This window comes from Thermobia domestica, chromosome 11, assembly GCF_964235325.1.
Source record: "Thermobia domestica chromosome 11, izTheDome1.hap1.1, whole genome shotgun sequence".
Classification (NCBI taxonomy): domain Eukaryota; kingdom Metazoa; phylum Arthropoda; class Insecta; order Zygentoma; family Lepismatidae; genus Thermobia; species Thermobia domestica.
Genome location: NC_137464.1, coordinates 114,953,242 through 114,972,662, shown reverse-complemented (window position 1 = coordinate 114,972,662; position 19,421 = coordinate 114,953,242). Strand labels below are relative to the sequence as shown.

The 19,421-nt window shown below is 35.3% G+C and overlaps 1 long non-coding RNA gene across 1 annotated transcript; it reads left to right on the top strand.

Moving 5' to 3' along the window:
• The first annotated feature begins 305 nt into the window (after positions 1 to 305).
• LOC145663651 (uncharacterized) lies at positions 306 to 17,314 on the top strand. Its single transcript, XR_014127213.1, has 3 exons — positions 306 to 409; positions 1,120 to 1,215; positions 17,193 to 17,314. It is a non-coding gene; the product is annotated as an uncharacterized LOC145663651 (long non-coding RNA).
• The last annotated feature ends 2,107 nt before the right edge of the window (positions 17,315 to 19,421 follow it).

Here is a 19,421-nt window from a genome sequence, read left to right as displayed (position 1 = left end):
GTATAATAAATTATTTCCATTCTTAAAATGGTTAAGAAATGCTAATTGGACAAGCAGAATATAAAAAAAGACCTTTAGGAAATAAAATATACAGATCACACACGTATAACAAGGTAATATATTGTTTGATACATTTATATGCATGACATGTAACACGGCAGCGGATATTGGTCGTTGGATTGGATGAAAGAAAATGCTGGAAGGTACCAAATTTTTTCTCAAGGTTAATATCGTTGGAATAGGGGAAAGAAAAGTCTCGAAGTTTTCAGATTTTTCTCAAGGGTATTAGACTTATATAAATACAGATTCATTTGCATGATTCGTATAACGTATAAGAGATAAGAAGCTCAAGTATAGTGTTGGAAGAAGAAAATTGACACGTAGAAGGCACTGGAAAAGAAAATTATTGGTATGTACTAACTTTGTAGTTTTATTGTTTTATACTTGTTTATTTTTATATGGGAAGTGACATTGGAAATGAAATATATGTAAAACATATTATAATTGTCCGGAGTATAAGGGAAAAGAAGTGTTTGTTTTAATCGGAAATTGATTGCAGATTTTCCGCCAGTGAATACCATATGACTCGGTGTACTTTTATGGAATTATAACTTGACTAAGATATAGTATAATGTAATATGTAGGGTAGAGGGAATTTAGATTATTCATTACACCGGGAATCGAACCAGGGCTCTTCCACGTGGAAAACCGTACTATAAACCTTTTGCTTAGTAGGTGTTGTTACTTATATGTATCTATGAATTGTGTAAGACGTATAACTGGTATTTATAAAGTATATGTTAAGAAGGAAGTTATATTGGGTAGGAAGCCATGACACTGCCGGGACTGGAACCAAGATTTTCCACGTGGAAAACCGTACGCTAATCCTTTTTTATACTTGCACTGTAGACTTTTCAGTTATAAATGGTATAAATTTTACTGTGTGACAACAAACTTATATTGGATAGGTAGTTAGCAGAATCCACACCGGGAATCGAATCATGACTCTCTTACATGCAAAACCAATATGGTTGGAACCTTAGTGCTACATTGAATATTATGCTTTTTGTAATTTGAAAAGTCGTAATACGGTAACTAATTGCAGTTTTTTTGTTCTAGGCGCTGAAGCAAATAGAAAGTGATAGAAGTGAGAAAAAAGCAGAGAGCGACAGAAGACCTAGATTTCAACTGTAAACAGAGATAAACTAACATTTGGTAAGTATTATTATTATTATTATTATTATAAACTTTTGTGTTCCGTTTTATAAACGCTAGTGTAACAACGAGGTTATATGGGGACAGAACGTTTAACGTTACCGCAGATCGAATTTAAGGGTTTTTGTGCCGAAAGCTGATACAATAAAAATAGACCCGAGATTGTTGGAACATATTATCTAGGATGAAATGTAGTAGTAGTGATTAAAACAAAAAGTTAAAAGGGAGACTTTATACTTATATTTTGTAATTGGAAATCGTAATGCAGCAAATAATTAATTCTCAATTTGTTTTATTGTTCTTTTTAGGTGGTGAAGGAAATAAAAAAAACTTAATAGAAACACTGGAGAATATAGCTTATTTTCGTGAATTGTTTGCTGTTGATAGATAGCGGTGTTTTTAGGCTAAAGTCGTTATAGATTGGTTTTAAAACATGGATTTATTGAAACCTTTGGATCTTAGTACAAGAGGTGAAAGTGATTTCACAGATTCTTCATTTTTGCCAGGGACAGAGTTTTCAACATTGCCGGAGGTGACCCCGAAATCTTTGCTACCGGAAACAGTTTTTACAGCCCAAATTGGAAACATTGATATTTTATCGAGGGAACAGAAAAGTTATTTTGTCAGTTGTTACCGCACAACCGAAGGTACTGGAAACATATATATTAACTGGGATATATTTTTATATAAATACGGTTTTATATAGTTTAATATACATTAGTGGAGAAGAAGTTATAGTTTTGTAAGTTCTGGTAGGAAATAACAGATTTTGTGTTTTTACGGAATTCCAAATTTATTTTGTTGCGTGAAATGATAGAACTTATCTAAAAATAGTATTTTTGAATAATTATACATATTTAACACAATACTCAACTGTATTGTTTTAACGTGATGCATCATAGCAGTTCTCCTTTCTTGGTTGGAAGAGAGGAAAAAACGTGATTGAATTTTATAAGCGATGAACAAGCAAGCGGAAAGAGGGGGATGAAAAATGCCTTTTACTTTTATTTCTTTGGCGCAACTGATTAAGATCACCGATGGTTTTACGTTAATTTTTCTTGTTTCATATTGTTTTGAGGGGAAACTTACATCTTTGAAATATGTAGAATGTAATTTATATGGATTCATGACATTGTACCACCATAGTCGCTTAGTTATATATATTAAGAAAACGATTATATAGTAGCAAGGACAGCTGATTCTGTTTTCTGTAACATGTAGCAAGGGTCTTATTTCTCTTTGTGTGTGTGTGTGGGTGTTTGTTTGACCTTTAAACTACAGCGGAAGAAACAGATTTTTATATTTTTCTTTGTCCGTTAGGAAATATATGTTACATATGAACTGGAGTAGTGGGATATTCTGATTAAAATATTTCATTATTGAACTGTACTGAAATGCACAAATAGTTAATAAGAAATATTATGAAGAATGAAAACATTCATTTCTTACTGATTGTGTAAATCCTATGTATTATAGTTTGACGTAAAGATACGTGTGTGTTTGTATTTTGAAAAGTGAAATAAAATCTTTCAGTTTTACGTCCCACGGTTATGCCGGTTAGGCTAAAGAGACGGTGATGATGAGAAATGAATGAAATGGTGGAATGGAGAAAGTGGGAGGAAACGGGAAAATCCCGAGAAAACCCACGAGCACGGCGTTTGTCCAGTACAAAGTCCACACGGCGCGAGCTGGGATCGAACCACGGACCCCTGCACAAGAAATGAACTCTACCGCTGAGTACTGCGACTCTTGTTGTATTTGAATTTACTTTTTCACGATTATATTTTCGGATAAAGAAAAGGGATGAATAAAGTACGCATTTATAACGAGAATGTAAGAGGAAACCAGAGAACTCCGGGCATATTGTTTTGAAATAGAAATACACTCTGAATGAGCGAAAGCATTTCGTTTTAGAACTGACTTATTTTTATGGACTGTACTATTTACTGTTTACGAAGATTTGGTACCAAACTTTTTTTAAGGAAAGAAACGTATTGTAGGTAAGCAATGTTGCAAACGTGATATGGTACACTTCACGGATGAAATATGCAATTAGAATTGTATGTATCTGTATACATAATACATTAAGTTGAAGGAAATGGATTGAAAATAATAAGTTGTCTTATATTATTGAAGTTGATTGCTTGACTGAAGGATATTTCTTTTAACACTGAAAACCAATAATTATTTTCCACCGAGATTTCATTAGCGACTATGCGTATAAAAATAGTAGATGAGTAAAGGAGATATATGTAATAACAATAATGCACGTCAGAACACTTTAGCATCGTCTAAACAGTGTAGGTAGACATTGATAGTGCGTTTGTTTTTTTTATTATGATTAGCTTAAATATACAAATTGAAACAAATGATTTATAATAAGGGACACCACTTGGAACACTATAATTTAGTGAAATTGTTTTACAGCGTCAGGTAGAAGGCAAGCAGCAACACAATTGACGGCAACTATTAGCCTGATTAAACTATAGGATTTAGTGTGAATGAGAGACCGATATATTTTGTGTATAGAATATTGTGTATGAATATTGTAATACATAATAATGAGTCTGACTTTGCCACCTAGAAGATTGCGCAATTATCATTTCATAACTGTTTGAGAGTTGCATATGATATTCACAGACAACCTGATACGATTTTGTATTTTATTTGAAGTGTAATGAATATGTTTGAACTAAAAGGGTATTTTATTTATAGATGTTGTTTCTAAGTTAGAAAAACAAGAAACTATCCTTTTAATGGTGTTATGGTCGCTAGAAGCGAAATAATGTAATATCTTCTATTACAGGTAGTAGCTAACATGTCCTTTTTCAGTTGAAATAGGTGTCTTCAATAATAAAAACTATTTTGAATTTCGATAATTTTAAACTTGATTGTATTTGTTACAAATGCTTAAGGAAATAGTATTTTAATGTTTTAGTTATCTGCATATACAGTGTAGATATATTTGTTAGTGAATACATGACATACAGTTATAACAGATCAGAACTGTTGTACTTACGAAATTAGATCTTCTTAGATCAGAACTGTTGTACTTACGAAATTAGATCTTCTTAAACCTTAAAGAGATTATATTGTGCAGTTTGCACTTATTGAATTAAATTTGGTAATTTAAGACGAACTGTTGTCTTACTCTTTTATCCATTGCAATTGTATTGGATCGAAATACTGAACTTACTGTTTTCTGGAATTTTTTTAGTTACTATTTTGCTGGTTCTTTGATTGATTGATTGGGGGAGAGCTATTGTTTAAAGTGGAATTTGAGCCATTACTAATGGTTGTAACGACAAAGCATGTCTATTGGGAAGTGTGGACTTTCTTTTACGCAGATGAGAAGTAGCCTGTGTTCAAGATAGCATCACGAAAACGAATGTCTGCACAAGGAATTGGATTACTATTGCTCACATTAAGATCCATTTTAACTGTACCTGGGACTTTTGATTGATAAGTAAATTAGTAAAGTATATTTTCAAACTGCGTTGAGAAGATTTATTTTGTATTAGGTTATCGACTACTGTTTGGATTGATATTTTAGTTTTGTATTATATAACAACAAGGTTATAAAGAACGATATATTAACAGTAATATGGGTTCCGAACCACAATAGGGACAACTCCAATACAGTTGCTGGGTATATGAACTGTTATGGAAAATTAATTCTCATAGCATATAGCATTTCTTTTATATTATGCAAGAGAACTGTATTATGAGACTACGAGTGTTTTATGATCAATTACCTGATATAATGCCGTACGTATTAGCTTTCGGGCACAGTGAGGTATTGGGCTACTTACCTTTGTTGTAGACTATTATTGTAGGTTACAATTTAATGAAACATCTAGTTAGCAGTTTGAAGAACGCACCATAGTATATTATTTCGTAATTGACCAATTCAGATATTTGTAAGTCTTCAACGGCGGAAAGTAATATTTAACTCTGTTAAATGTTTAAAAATAGATTACAATTATACGTTCAATTGGTACGATTACTTTGATATTTAGTTTGAACGCGGAGTATTACTTTAAAGTTTGTTTGTTTGTTGGTTTATTATATATATAAGCAAATGTTTCTATTCATACTATTTTAAAAGTATTCATAATAAAGTTTTTAAAGGAGAGGAAAGTTAATCAGAAAAATTAAAAAAAACAATATGTAGTATAATTTCCTGCTTAAAACAAAAAAAAACTTTCTGGAATCTAGTTTTACAAAAAAGTTAGTAACAAAATATTATAGTAAAATAAATTAATGCAAATTTACTTTATATACTGCTGTAACAAGCCAGTTTCTGTATTTTAGTGTACTAGAAATGTTAAGAGAAAATGTGTTTGGAACTCAACTTTGCTCACAGAACTTCTCTGATGCGATGAATGGACATATTATCTCGTGGAATATGCTATCATTACTCGAAAACAACATCTGGATTAGTAGATGCACATGTCCCACCAAAATGGACAAAACCACATGCACTGACGCAACCGGTGAGCGTTAGCAAAGGATTTACTGAAAATCATGCCGTTCTATAGCACATCACAGAGTCGATGCCATGTTTTATGGTTGGACGGAGACAACGCGAATCGTATTCTTTTAGGGAGTTTACTATAAATAAACAAGACTTTGAAATAAGTTGAACAATGAATCGTCCGATTATATTACAGAATTTCACTCATAATCGCGGCCCACTTTTGTATGTGCCCCGCACTATTGGACCCTTGCTAAAGCGAGATGGTTCATTATTAACGATTTTGTCATTGTAATTTAAATTCTTATATTCTTGTCACGTCATACACGATAGGTGAGACAGTGTGTGGGAGGTAACGCGTGAGTTGATTTCATTTATTTCCACCAAGCTGCAGGGAAATTCGCCTTAAATATTTAGCAGAACTTGTCAGTGATGGTTTTCTTCCGACCATTTTTTCTCTTCGTTGATGTGGTTTTGTTGTGAACGTCTTAAACCATCATAGCTATCAACACATTTGCTTCTTTGCTAGTAGAATTTAGCTTGCACACTATCGTTCTACTGCTTCTAACATAGGACAGGGATTATTCTAATACGCAACAACCACAAAAGCCCAGGGGATACGTTTAAGGACTGGCCTTTTTTAACGGTATACGGACAAAATCTCGCGGCCGAAACATCGCCGTCCAAAATCTCGCCGGCCAAAACCTCGCGGGACAAAATCTCGCCGGGCCAAAACCTCGCGTGGCCAAAACCTCGCCGCCCAAAACCTCGCGTGGTCAAAACCTCGCCGCCCAAAACCTCGCGGGACAAAATCTCGCCGGGCCAAAACCTTGCCGTGAATGAAACTTTCCTTTAAAATTTACCCAATGTGTTTCCTAATATGCAATTCCACATTACAAATAATAATAATAATAATAATAATAATAATAATAAGATACAAAACATCGTGTGCGTGGGCTTTCTCGGGTTATTCCCGTTTCCTCCCACTTTCTTTAATCGATCATTTACTTCATCCTGATCATCAACGTCTCCTTTAACCTATAGGACATAATCAAGGGACGTCGTAAAAACTCATATATTATTTCATACTTTCATAAATATTATTAGATTTTTGTTAAAATTTTAATATTTTGGATGTTCCAAAGTTCACGAAACTAACCTCGTTAGTTGTCATTACTTTCCTTATGCAGACTTTCTTTCCCTATAACCAGTTTAAAAACATCCTGTCGCCCTACCTTCACATTGAAATCCTCTAATACAGAAATAGAATTTTCATATGGTATCGCGGGACTTGGTCAAATACCCATGATACTTCTTCTGAAACAGCGTCTTTTATACCGTCATCCTTATCATCTGTTGGAACATTTACATTTTGGTCAGGCGAGATTTTGGGTATGGCGATATTTTGGGGCGCGAGATTTTGGCCAGGCGAGGTTTTGGCCCCGCGAGATTTTGGCCCGCGACGTTTTGGGCGGCGAGGTTTTGGCCAGGCGGGGTTTTGACCCGGCGAGATTTTGTCCCGCGAGGTTTTGGGCGGCGAGGTTTTGGCCAGGCGAGGTTTCGGCCTGGCGAGATTTTGGGCCGCAAGGTTTTGGGAGGCGAGGTTTTGGCCAGGCGAGGTTTTGGTCCGCGAGGTTGTCGCCGCGAGGTTTTGTACCCAAACCGTTTTTAACCTTGACATCTGATGTGCTTCGAAGTCCAGGTGTTTTCATTGAACTGATATAGACTTGTATGTTTGCTGAATTGTTTTCTGACACTACATTTGGTTAGACTACATTCAATCTGTTCAAAGTGTGTGACATTAAAACTGTGATCCGTGGACCATAGGTAGTTCTTCAAATGTATCCTTCTGGTCCTCAAAGATTAGTCCGAAAAGAAGAAAATAAAATTCATGTGACCTATCACATACTATACTATGAATCTCAAACAGATATTGATACTACTGTAGTATTATGAACTATTCTTCATTGCCTTCAAAATCATCCACTTCTCACGCGTAGGGACTTTCTGGTTCGATCCCAACTCTCACCTGATGATCTTTGAGTTAATTTACATTATGCGCATTGGTATTCTCTCATTTCCTCCTACTTTCATCAATCGGCCTGAAGTAAGAATTTTATTGTTACCAGAAGAAATCGTAAAACTAAACCTAAAACTTCAATATGTATTATTTAATGATTAATATATGGTATGTTCGGAGCCTGAAAAAAATCATAATTAAAACGAGTAATGTACAAGTTGCACTAATTCAATTTCTCAAATAATCGAAAACAGGTATTTCAAAGATAGAATTGTACCGGTATATTGATAGTTACATCTTATTAATTGATTGCAAGGACGTGAGTTTTACTCTTAATGCGAAAAAACAACTACATGGAAGTTCGTCGAGATCGTAATACTGCAAATTATGAATGCGTTAAATATAAAATAATACTTTTCGGCCAAGTGGATAACACACTTTGAACAAATTGAATGTAGTCTAACCAAATGTAGTGTCAGAAAACAATTCAGCAAACATACAAGTCTATATCAGTTCAATGAAAATACCTGGACTTCGAAGCACATCAGATGTCAAGGTTAAAAACGGCCAGTCCTTAAACGTATCCCCTGGGCTCTTGTGGTTGTTGTGTATTAGAATAATCCCTGTCCTATGTTAGAAGCAGTAGAACGATAGTGTGCAAGCTAAATTCTATTATCAAAGAAGTAAATGTGTTGAAGGCTATGATGGTTTAAGACGTTCACAACAAAACCACATCAACGAAGAGAAAGAGTGGTCGGAAGAAAATCTTCAGTGACAAGTTCTGCTAAGTATTTAAGGCGAATTGTCACTAAATCCACCCTGCAGCTTGGTGGAATTAAATGAAATCAACTCACGTGTTACCTCCCTCACACTCTCTTATCTATCGTGTATGACGTGACAAGAATATAAGAATTTAAATTACAATGACAAAATCGTTAATAATGAACCATCTCGCTTTAGCAAAGGTCCAATAGTGCGGGGGACATACAAAAGTGGGCCGCCGATTATGAGTGAAATTCCGTAATATAATCGGACGATTCATTGTTCACCTTATTTCAAAGTCTTGTTTATTTATAGTAAACTCCGTAAAAGAATACGATTCGCGTTGTCTCCGTCCAACCATAAAACATGGCATCGACTCTGTGATGTGCTATAGAATAGCCGGAAACACAAAAGTGGGCCGCCGATTATGATTGAAATTCTGTAATATAATCGGACGATTCATTGTTCACCTTATTTCAAAGTCTTGTTTATTTATAGTAAACTCCCTAAAAGAATACGATTCGCGTTGTCTCTGTTCAACCATAGAAAATGGCATCGACTCTGTGATGTGCTACAGAAAAGCATAATTTTCAGTAAATCCTGCGCTAACGCTTACCGGCTGCGTCAGTGCATGTGGTTATGTCCATTTTAGTGGGACACGTGCATCTACTAATCCAAATGTTGTTTTCGAATAATGATAGCATATTCCACGATGATAATATGTCCATTCATCGCATCAGAGCAAATCTGTGAGCAAAGTTGAGTTCCAAACACATTTTTTCTAGCTGGAATAATACTATACATTTTTTCTTAACATTTCTAGTACACTAAAACGCAAAAACTGTCTTGTTACACTAGTATGCAAGGTAAATTTGCATTAATTTATTTTACTATATATTTTGTTACTAACGTTTTCTGTCAAACTAAATTTCAGAAAGTTTATTTTAGCAGGAAATTATACTACATATTGTTTTTAACTTTCCTGATAAACTTTTCATTAGAAAACTGTATTATGATTACTTTTAAATAGTATGAATAGAAACATTTGCCTGTATACATAAAAAACTAACAAATTTTAAATACTCAGTTTTCAAATTAAATATGAATGTAATCGCATCAATTGAACTTACAATTGTAATCTATTTTTAAACATTTAAATATTACTTTCCACCGCTGAAAACTTACAAGTAATTGAATATCTCAATTACGAAATAATATACTATGGGGTGTTCTTCAAACTGCTAACTAGATGTTTCGTTAACTTGTAACCTATAATAATAGTGTGAAACAGAGGTAAGCAGATCAATACTTCACTGTGCCCGAAAACTGACGTGTACGGCATTATATCAGGTTATTATCCATAAAACACTCGTGATCTCATAATACAGTTATCTTGCATAATATAAAAGAAATGCTATATACTATGGGAATTAATCTTCCATAACAGTTCATATATCCACCAACTGCATTGGAGTTGTCACTATTGTGGTTCGGAACACATATAACTGTTATTATACCGTTCTTTATAACCTTGGTGTTATATAAACATACAATTAAAAATCAATCCATACATGTAGTCATTAACCTAATACGAAATAGAATCTTCTTAACACCAGTTGAAAATATAATTTACTAATTTATTTATCAACCGAAAGTTCCAAGTACAGTTAAAACGGATCTTGATGTGAGCAATAGTAATTCAATTCCTTGTGCAAAACATTCGTTTTCGTAATGCTATCTTGAACACAGCTTACTTTTCATCTGCGTGAAAAAAAGTCCACACTTCCCAATAGACATACTTTCTCGTTACAACAAATAGTAATGGTTCAAATTCCACTATAAACAACAGCCCTCCCCCAATCAATCAAAAAGCCAATTAAACAGTAACTAACAAATTTCCAAAAATAGTAAGTTCATTATTTCGATCCAATGCAATTGCAATGTTGAAAGACCAAGACAACAGTTCGTCATAAGTTGTCAAATTTAATTCAATAAGTGCAAACTGTACAATATAATCTCCTTAAGGTTTCGGAAGATCTAATTTCGTAAGTACGACACTTTTGATCTGTTATAACCGTATGTCATGTGTTCACTCACAAATATGTCTACTCTATATATGCAAATAACTAACACATTAAAATACTATTTCCTAAGGCTCTTGTAACAATTACAATAAAGTTTAAAATTATCAAAATTCAAAATAGTTTTTATTATTGAAATCTAAAGTGACAAACACCTATTTCAACTGGAAAAGAAAGGGCATGTTAGCTATTACCCGTAATAGAAAGTATTAAATTATTTCTCTTCTAGCGGCCGTAACACCATTGAAAGAATATTTTCTTGTTTTCTAACTTAGAAACAACAAGTATAAAATAGAATACCCTTTCAGTACAAACGAATATTTGTTACACTTCAAGTAAAATACAAAATTGTATCAGGCTGTCTGTGATTACCATATGCAACCCTCAAAAGATTATTAAATTGTCGGTTGCATAATCTTCTAGGTGACAAAATCAATATTCATACTCATAATTATATGTACAAAACGCCTCGGTCTCTTCAACACGTTAATTCCCATAGTTCACAGTGATGCTAATCGTTATTGCCAATGGTGTTAGTTACCTTGTACTTAATGTTAAGTCTAGAGTAAAGTAATTTAACAGAACTATACGTTCAAAGTGGTATCTCTTATTTAAAGCAATTGTTTCCATCTACATATAAGTATAATCTTAATAAACCGAGCACACCATTAATGTAACTATCTGCGCTGTCGGATAATTGTCCATCTCTTATTGCCTTAAAAAGTGTTACTACCTACACTGTTTAAATAATGTCAAAGTTGTCCCTAACGTACACTACCTGTTACTACATATTCGTTCTTTACTACTATGTATGCCGGTCCCACGGTTATGCCTGTTAGGCTAAAGGAGACGGTGATGATGAGTAATGAATGAAATGGTGGAATTAAGAAAGTGGGAGAAAACGGGAGAAACCAGAGGAAACCCACGCACACGGTGTTTGTCCACCACAAAGTTTACTTGGCGGAGGCAGGGATAAAAACAGGGACCCAGGCACCAGAGGTGAACACTCTACCACTGAGCCACCGCGGCTCCTCACACATGTATAAAGGAATCAACCAATTTAAGAAAGTTTATCAATTTAGGAACTTTGATAAATAAAAGTTTAGCTAAAATTTAGGAACTTGAAGATAATAGTAAAGATAAAAACATTCGGGACATGTATAAAGGAATCAAAAAATTTAAGGAAGGCTATCAACCTCGTGCTTATATTAAAGAAAGCTGATGGAACAGTTCTCGTTGACACAAATACCATTTTAAATAGATGGAAAGATTTCTTTGACGATTTGCTTAACATGCAGCCAAAAACTAATGCGCGTGGAGAAAGGGACATAGACAGAGCAGAACCTTATATTCCAGAACCCAACCGAATAGACGTAGAAATCGCTGTAAAGAAATTAAAGAAACACAAATCTCTGGGTGTAGACGAAATTCCAGCTGAGTTCATTTTAGATGGAGGCGAAAAATTGTGGAACAAGATACACAAATTCATTCTCCTTATATACAACAAGGTGGAATTGGCACAAGAATGGAAAAATCAATCATTGTTCCAATCCACAAGAAAGGCGAAAAAACTGACTGTAATAATTATCGAGGCATCTCTTTTCTGTCAACATCCTATAAAATCCTTTCAAATATTCTATTAGCAAGATTGACGCAATACGCAGATGAAATTATTGGAGATTATCAGTGTGGATTTAGACGAAGTCGATCAACTATCGACGAAATATTTACCATTCGACAAATACTCGAAAAGAAGTGGGAATACAATACCCCGGTACATCAACTAGTTATTAATTTTAGAAAAGCTTACGACTCGGTTAGGAGAGAAACATTGTAGAGCGTTCTTACAGAATTTGGAATATCGAGAAAGCTGATTAGATCATTTAAGGTATTTTTAAATGAATCCCAAAGTAAAGTCGGGATAGGAAAATTAGGGGCATGAGCTTTCACGTTGAGAATTGCCTGAAACAAGGAGATGCGTTGTCGCCATTATTATTCAACTTTGTCCTGGAATACGCTATAAGGAAAATCAAATATAGCAAGCAGGCCTAGAGCTCACCATTTGTTCACCAGGTTATGCGTACGCTGATGATGTAAATTTAGTACGGGATGATAGAAGAACAATAGAAATAAATGCATAGGTCTTATTAAACGTTTGCAGGAACAAGGGTTTAGAAGTAAATGCAGAGAAAAATAAATACATGGAAGTGCGTCGGAATCGTAATACGGCAAATTATGAATGCGTTAAAATATTAAATAATACTTTTGATAAAGTGGATACTTTCAAATATCTAGGATCAATATAACAGACGAAAATCATATTCACGAAGAAATTAAAATTCGACTAAAAACAGGGAATTCGTGTTATTATTCAGTTCAAAATCTCTTGTCGCGAATTCTGTCGAGGAATTTGAAGCTTAAAATATATAAAACGATAATCATACCTGTTGTCCTGTATGGTTGCGAAACATGGTCGTTTACTCTGAGGGAAGAACATAGACTGAAAGTATTTGAGAACAGAATGCTCATAACGAGGAACTACATAAATTATACTGCTTACCAAACATTGTTGTGGTCATCAAGTCTAGGAGGATAAGTGGGCAGGACATATAGTCAGGATGGAAGAAAGTAGGAATGCTTTCAAAGTGTTAGCGTTAAGACCAATCGGAAAACGACCATTAGGAAGACCTAGGCGCAGATGAGAGGACAATATTAAGATGGATCTCGCAAAAATAGGAATACAAAGTAGGTACTGGGTCCAGTTGGCTAAGGATAGAAGTCAGTGAAGAGCTTTTGTGAACGCGGCATTGAACCTCCGGGTTCCATAGGCTATAGAGTTAGTTAGCTTACGAAGCATGAGTAGATGCCTAGGCTGATACTACAAATAGATTAAATGCGCATTTACTAAAAAGATGGGTTCTACTGACATTGAATAGTGTATGTACTCTTCGTGTGCTAGGGCGTAGGGGAGAGGAGGAGATAAGATTTCATATCAGGTTACGTCACGCACAGTCACTTGCCTTCATTTTCATTAAAAATGGAAAAGCCAAGAGAAACAAATTTCATCTCACTTTCCTTTGTGGCAATCGGACACAAATTATCACACTTATCTGCAAAAAGCACTTTTCATATCGGATTATTGGGAGAGCCCGAGTTTCAATGTCGGGGAGACGTATCTCCCAATTTCCCCGGAATTTGTGCCCGTACCTACAGCTGAGAGAACTTTCTAGCATGATATCCTCCTCTGGCATTTATTGCAATTTGTGCCTAAGTAACGTAAGTGAAATTAATACATATTGATGAGACTACTAAACGCGCTACAGCACGAAGTTCAGTTTGAAATAGTACAGAATACGATTCCTTTTAAAAATGGACAAGCCAAGAGAAATCAATTTCATCTTTCATTCCTTTGTGGCAGTTGGACACAAATCATCACACTTATCCCAAAAAGCACTTTTAGGTCAGATTATTGAAAGGGACAGTCCCCTCCAGGTTCAAGATTAGGCGACATGTCCCCCTCGTCCCCCCGGCATTTGCGCCAGTGTTCACAAACATCAAATAGCGCTGATCATAAAAATGTCACTTCTGAAACGAAATGCTTTCGCTCATTCAGTGTATTTCTAGTTTAAAACATTGTGTCTGGAGTTCTTCCCTTTCCCTCTACAACCTCGTTCTACCAAATTATAAATGCGTACTCTATTCATCTCTCTCCTTTATCCGAAAATATAATACAAAGAAGGGCTGTTGTGGGTACACGGTACAACGTTCACTTGTGGTGCATGAAGTCCTTGGTACGATCCCAGCTTGCGCCAAGTGAGCTTTGTGGTAAACAAATACCGTGTACGTGGGTTTCCTTGGAGTCCTCCCGTTTCCTCCTACTTTCTTCACTTTAGTAATTTATAAATGAGCACCTTATTTAACCGATTCCTTTAGCTTAGCCGGTATATTCGTTGGACGTAAAACTGGTAATAACTTTTATATCGATACTTCAATATTCAATATCAATATACGGACATTATCCAATATTTCGACATTTCATACAACTAAGATTCAAAAGTTTCAGTGAATCCATTATTCCTTTACGCTAAAACAAACTCCGCTATATTTCAACAGCAAACAATTCACGAAAATAAGTTTTATTCTCCTGTGTTTCTATTAATTACAACAGTTTCTCTTTGCTTCACGACCTAGAAAAGAAAAAGTGCAATTAGTTACTTACCGTATTACGACTTTTCAAATTACAGAAACAAAAATAATATTCAAGGTAACACTAATGTTCCCAACCATATATGTAACTCATTAGCTTTGGATGTGAAAGACACAAATTTGCTTCCCGGCTCGGACTCCCTGTTCAATAAAAGTTTGTTCTTACACATTAAAGTTTATAAGTACATATAAGTGAAAAGTCCCCAGTGCAAGCATAAAAAAGAATTAGTGAACAGTTTTACGCGTAAAACATCCCTGCTTCGATTCCAGGTAGTGTCATGGCTCTCTGGCCAATATAACTTCCATCTTAACATATACTTTATAAATACCTGTTATATATCTTACACATTTTATAGCTACATATAAGTAACAAATGCTACTTAGCAAAATGTTTAGTGCACAAAATTTCCACGTAAGGGTCTCACGTTCGACTCCTGGTGGGTCTGCTGACTTTCTGTTCAATATAAGATTGTTCTTACACAAAAAAGTTTATACCATTTATAATTACATATAAGTAACAAGTGCGCACCGCAAGCAAAAGGTTTAGCGGACAGTTTTCCAAGTGGGAGAATCTTATTTCGAGTCCCGGTGCAATGAACAATCTAGATTCCCTGTATCCTCCATATTACATTACAGTATACCTTAGTTAATGTATAATTTTATATAAGAACACCGAATAATATGGTTTTCATTGTCGGAAAATCTGTAATCAATTTCGGTAAAAACAAACACTTCCTTTCCCTTATACTCCTGACAATTACATATGTTTTACATGAACATATAAAAATGAACAAGTATAAAACAAGAAAACTACAAAGTTAGTACTTATCAATAATTTTCGAGTAAGTGCCTTCCACGTGTCGATTTTCTTCTTCCAACACTATACTTGAGCTTCTTATCTCTTATACGTTGTACGAAGTATGCAAATGAATCTGTATTTATATAAGTCTAATACCAAAGTCAAGTTGATATTTCAATGCAAAAAAGTACACTAGCTTTCTACGTGTAATGAATATATAATTAGGAACGTTGTTTACTAGATGCCAAAAAACTACTGAGATCGAGCCAAAAATTGTTAAAAGTTATAGGGCGCTGGCTAAACTTGTTAAAACTGCTCGGCTTGAGTTTAAGTTTGTCAACAGTTCGTGTGGCTTGGCTACAGCTCATTTACTATCAAGGCGAACCGAGAAGTGCGACGAGCCAACAGTCTCAACCAACCGAGCCGAACCGAACCGAGCTGATGCTTCACTTCAGCCGAGGTGGTTCGAGCCAACGGCTTAGTTGAGCCGAGTCGAACTGAGCCGATGGACTCGTTTCAACGGAGCTGGCTTGAGGCGATGGCTCACCTGAGCCGAGTCGGTGGCTAATCCCAACCAAGCCGGCTCGAGCCATCGGCTCAATTGAACCGAGTCGATGACTCATCCCACCCAAGCAGGTTCGAGTTTTTCGCTCAACTGAACCGAGCCAAGCTGGTTGATATCATTACCCGGGTTAAGCTTCTGCTTCGGCTCAAAAATTTGACCGTGCAGGTCTCAGCCTTAATGGTAATAACTATGGTATAAGTTTATAATATGTATGTATATAATATGTATGTATATAATATGTATATATATAAAGTAGTAGTAGTAGTAGTAATGTAGTAATATCACTGACAATAATTATATTGTCTATGTAGAATACTTTAAAGTAGTACTTAAAATTACACACAGGATTTAGCTCGATTTGGCTCGACCTGAATTCGAGTAGAGTTGGAGAAAATTTTTCGAGCCGCTTTCTCGAGTTGAGCTGAAAGAAGTCTATTTCAAGTCGACTCGAGTTTCAAAGAATACTCGCTCGCAACCATCCCTGTTGATTATTAACTACTTAAATTATAAATTACAAAATATAGACATTCAAATAGATTTGAAGAAGCAATAAAGTCAAACTGTTAAAACTTCTATTAATTTCAAAGAAAATAATAATAATAATAATTCCCCAAATAAATCAACAGACTAAAAATAAAGATAGCGCAGGTATTTAACATCTTTAAGAATATCTTATAAAAAAAATCATAGGCCTACATTAAGAAAACTACTGACGAAATTAAAATAAACCCATTGAATTGAAGGCAAAGATTTACATTTATTTATAAAACACAAGCGTTTATATAAGCGCAATTCATATTTTTGACAGGAAAATATATATCCAACATTAATGTTTGTGTTGTGCTGTTTATTGATACAACTCTTCTTTCTCTGATAGTGGACTCTTCCCTCTCCTTTAGTCATCATTTGTTGAGATGCTTCTTATTTCCTTTAGCTGTATTCAGTGGTCTTTAAATTACAAATCTCATTATCTTCTTGCATAACTTCTTGTTAGAAGGGAACTTTCCATCTTGAGTTTCTTCAAATGCGTAGTTTCTTCAAAAAGTATTCACTATGTTCCTTTCCAGTTCAGTAATCAGGCCAACTTTGAGACTTCTCTCCTACCAGCTTCATTGGGGTGGCTGAAAGAGTGGCTAGATAGAGAGAAGACAGACAAAGGAGCACAAAAACTTCAGGAGTGATATCTGGGCCATAGGATATCGGGTCAGATGAAAATGTAGGCATCAGACCAAGTGTTAGGGCGCTGATAAAAATGCCATAAGCTATGTAGAAATATACATAACATATGGAGAGACAGGTAAGGTATGGTGTCGTGTGACAGTGTAATTGTTCATATAACTATCAGCAATAGGAGAGGGTACACAAAAATAACCGGAATTACAACACAGTATGGATACGTTTTGTAGTTACGGAACGTGCCGCTAGACATTGTAGCTTGCGGTTCCCGCGCCAATGTTTTGAGTGGCATCACTCTGTAATGTGGTTCCTCTTTGGTGCTGCATTGTATGTCTTCCTACTCGTGGTGCCCTGTGATTATTGTTGTGTATGACCACAAGGAATAAGATGTCTGAAATTGATTTTATTGGGAAAAACTAAGCCGAGACCATAGTTATGCCTCGATAAGGACTTAAGAAAATTGCTTCGTATAAATCACAACTTTATGATGCTTTTCCCTTTTCGATGTTCCAAACAATGAAGGTTTCGGAAGAAAATCATTGAGAGACAGCTTCGTGAGGAGACATCGATAGAGGAGGAACAGTGCGGATTCATACCAGTCTGGTGAACAATAGATGCGATTTTTGCAATTAGAAAACTGATGGAAAAACTAAGAAAAGAAATATATATATTGTTTATCGGCCTTGAGAAAGCTTTAGGACCGAGTATCACGTCAACAGATCTGAAGACGCATGAGAATTAGAGATGTACCAGAAAAGCACGTTTGCCTCGCCCAAGATATATATATAATTATATATATATATATATATATATATATATATATATATATATATATATATATATATATATATATATATATATATATATATATATATATATATATATATGAAAACGCTAGAACAAGGATCAAGAACAGCGTAGGTACGCAGATTGGATACGTATCAATCGGATTACATCAAGTATCTTTATTGAGCCCATAAATATTGAACTTAGCTTTGGTTGTCGTATCTGAAGATATTAGAAATGCGTTACCTTGGCGTTATGTGTTTGCAGATGAAATTGTCATATGTAATACCGAGAGAGAGGAGTTAGAAGAGAAACTAGAAAAGTGGAAAATATTCTGGAGAACAGAGGATTAAAATTCTGTAGGAAGAAAACTAAATATATCAACTTTGGAGGAGATGGAGAGGAAACCGTACAGATGAGAGCTCAGCATATAAAGGAAGTAAATACCGTATAGTTAAATATCTAGGTTCCATGGTGAATAAGGATGGAAAATCTCAGGTTCCTTTGTGATAAAAGAATAAGTGTAAGATTAAAGAAAGACCCTACAGGATCGTAGTGAGATTTGCAATGCTGTACGGAGCAGATACTTGGGCAATCAAGAAGGAACAAGAGAAGAGACTACGCGTAGCCGAAATGAAAGGCTCAGGTGGATGAATGGCAACTTAACAGTAAGGCCTTGCGAGCCCACAGAAATAGATCAAGTCGTGGCAAGTCTTTAATTGAAATATCCATTTATGAACCGGAAAACACTTGTAAACTTGTGATTTATTCAAAGAATTTCCTTATTAATTTGCTGAATAACAAAGCTCTCAACTGCAGTTTTCTCCAACAAAGATAAAATTTCAGGCACTCCATTCACTCCTCTTGGTCATACATTACAATCACTGGACGCCACAAGCAGGGAAACACACAAAGCAGCACAAAGGAAAAACAATTCCAACTCCACACAGGTGATGCCACTTGGCTAGTGGCGTGTGTTCCGTAACTATAAAACGCGTGCGTGTTGTGTTGCAATTCTGGTTAGCTTGGGTATGCCCTCTTACTTGCGATCTAAAGAGCTAGAGTGCGCGTAGTTGGAAATAGCAGTGTAATATACTTGTGTAAATGTATGTAAGAAAAAAGCTGCAGTGTCTCAGTGACAGAGCGCTAACCTCTGGCGCATGGCGTACCTAACTCAATTCCAAATCCTGCCAAATGGGCTTTGTGATGGACAAACACCGTATGCATAGGTTTTCTCAGAGTTCTCCCGTTTCCTCCCACTGTCTTCATTTCACCATTATCATCCATCTCATAACCATCATCTTCCCTAGCCTCGGTGCATAAAGTGGGACATT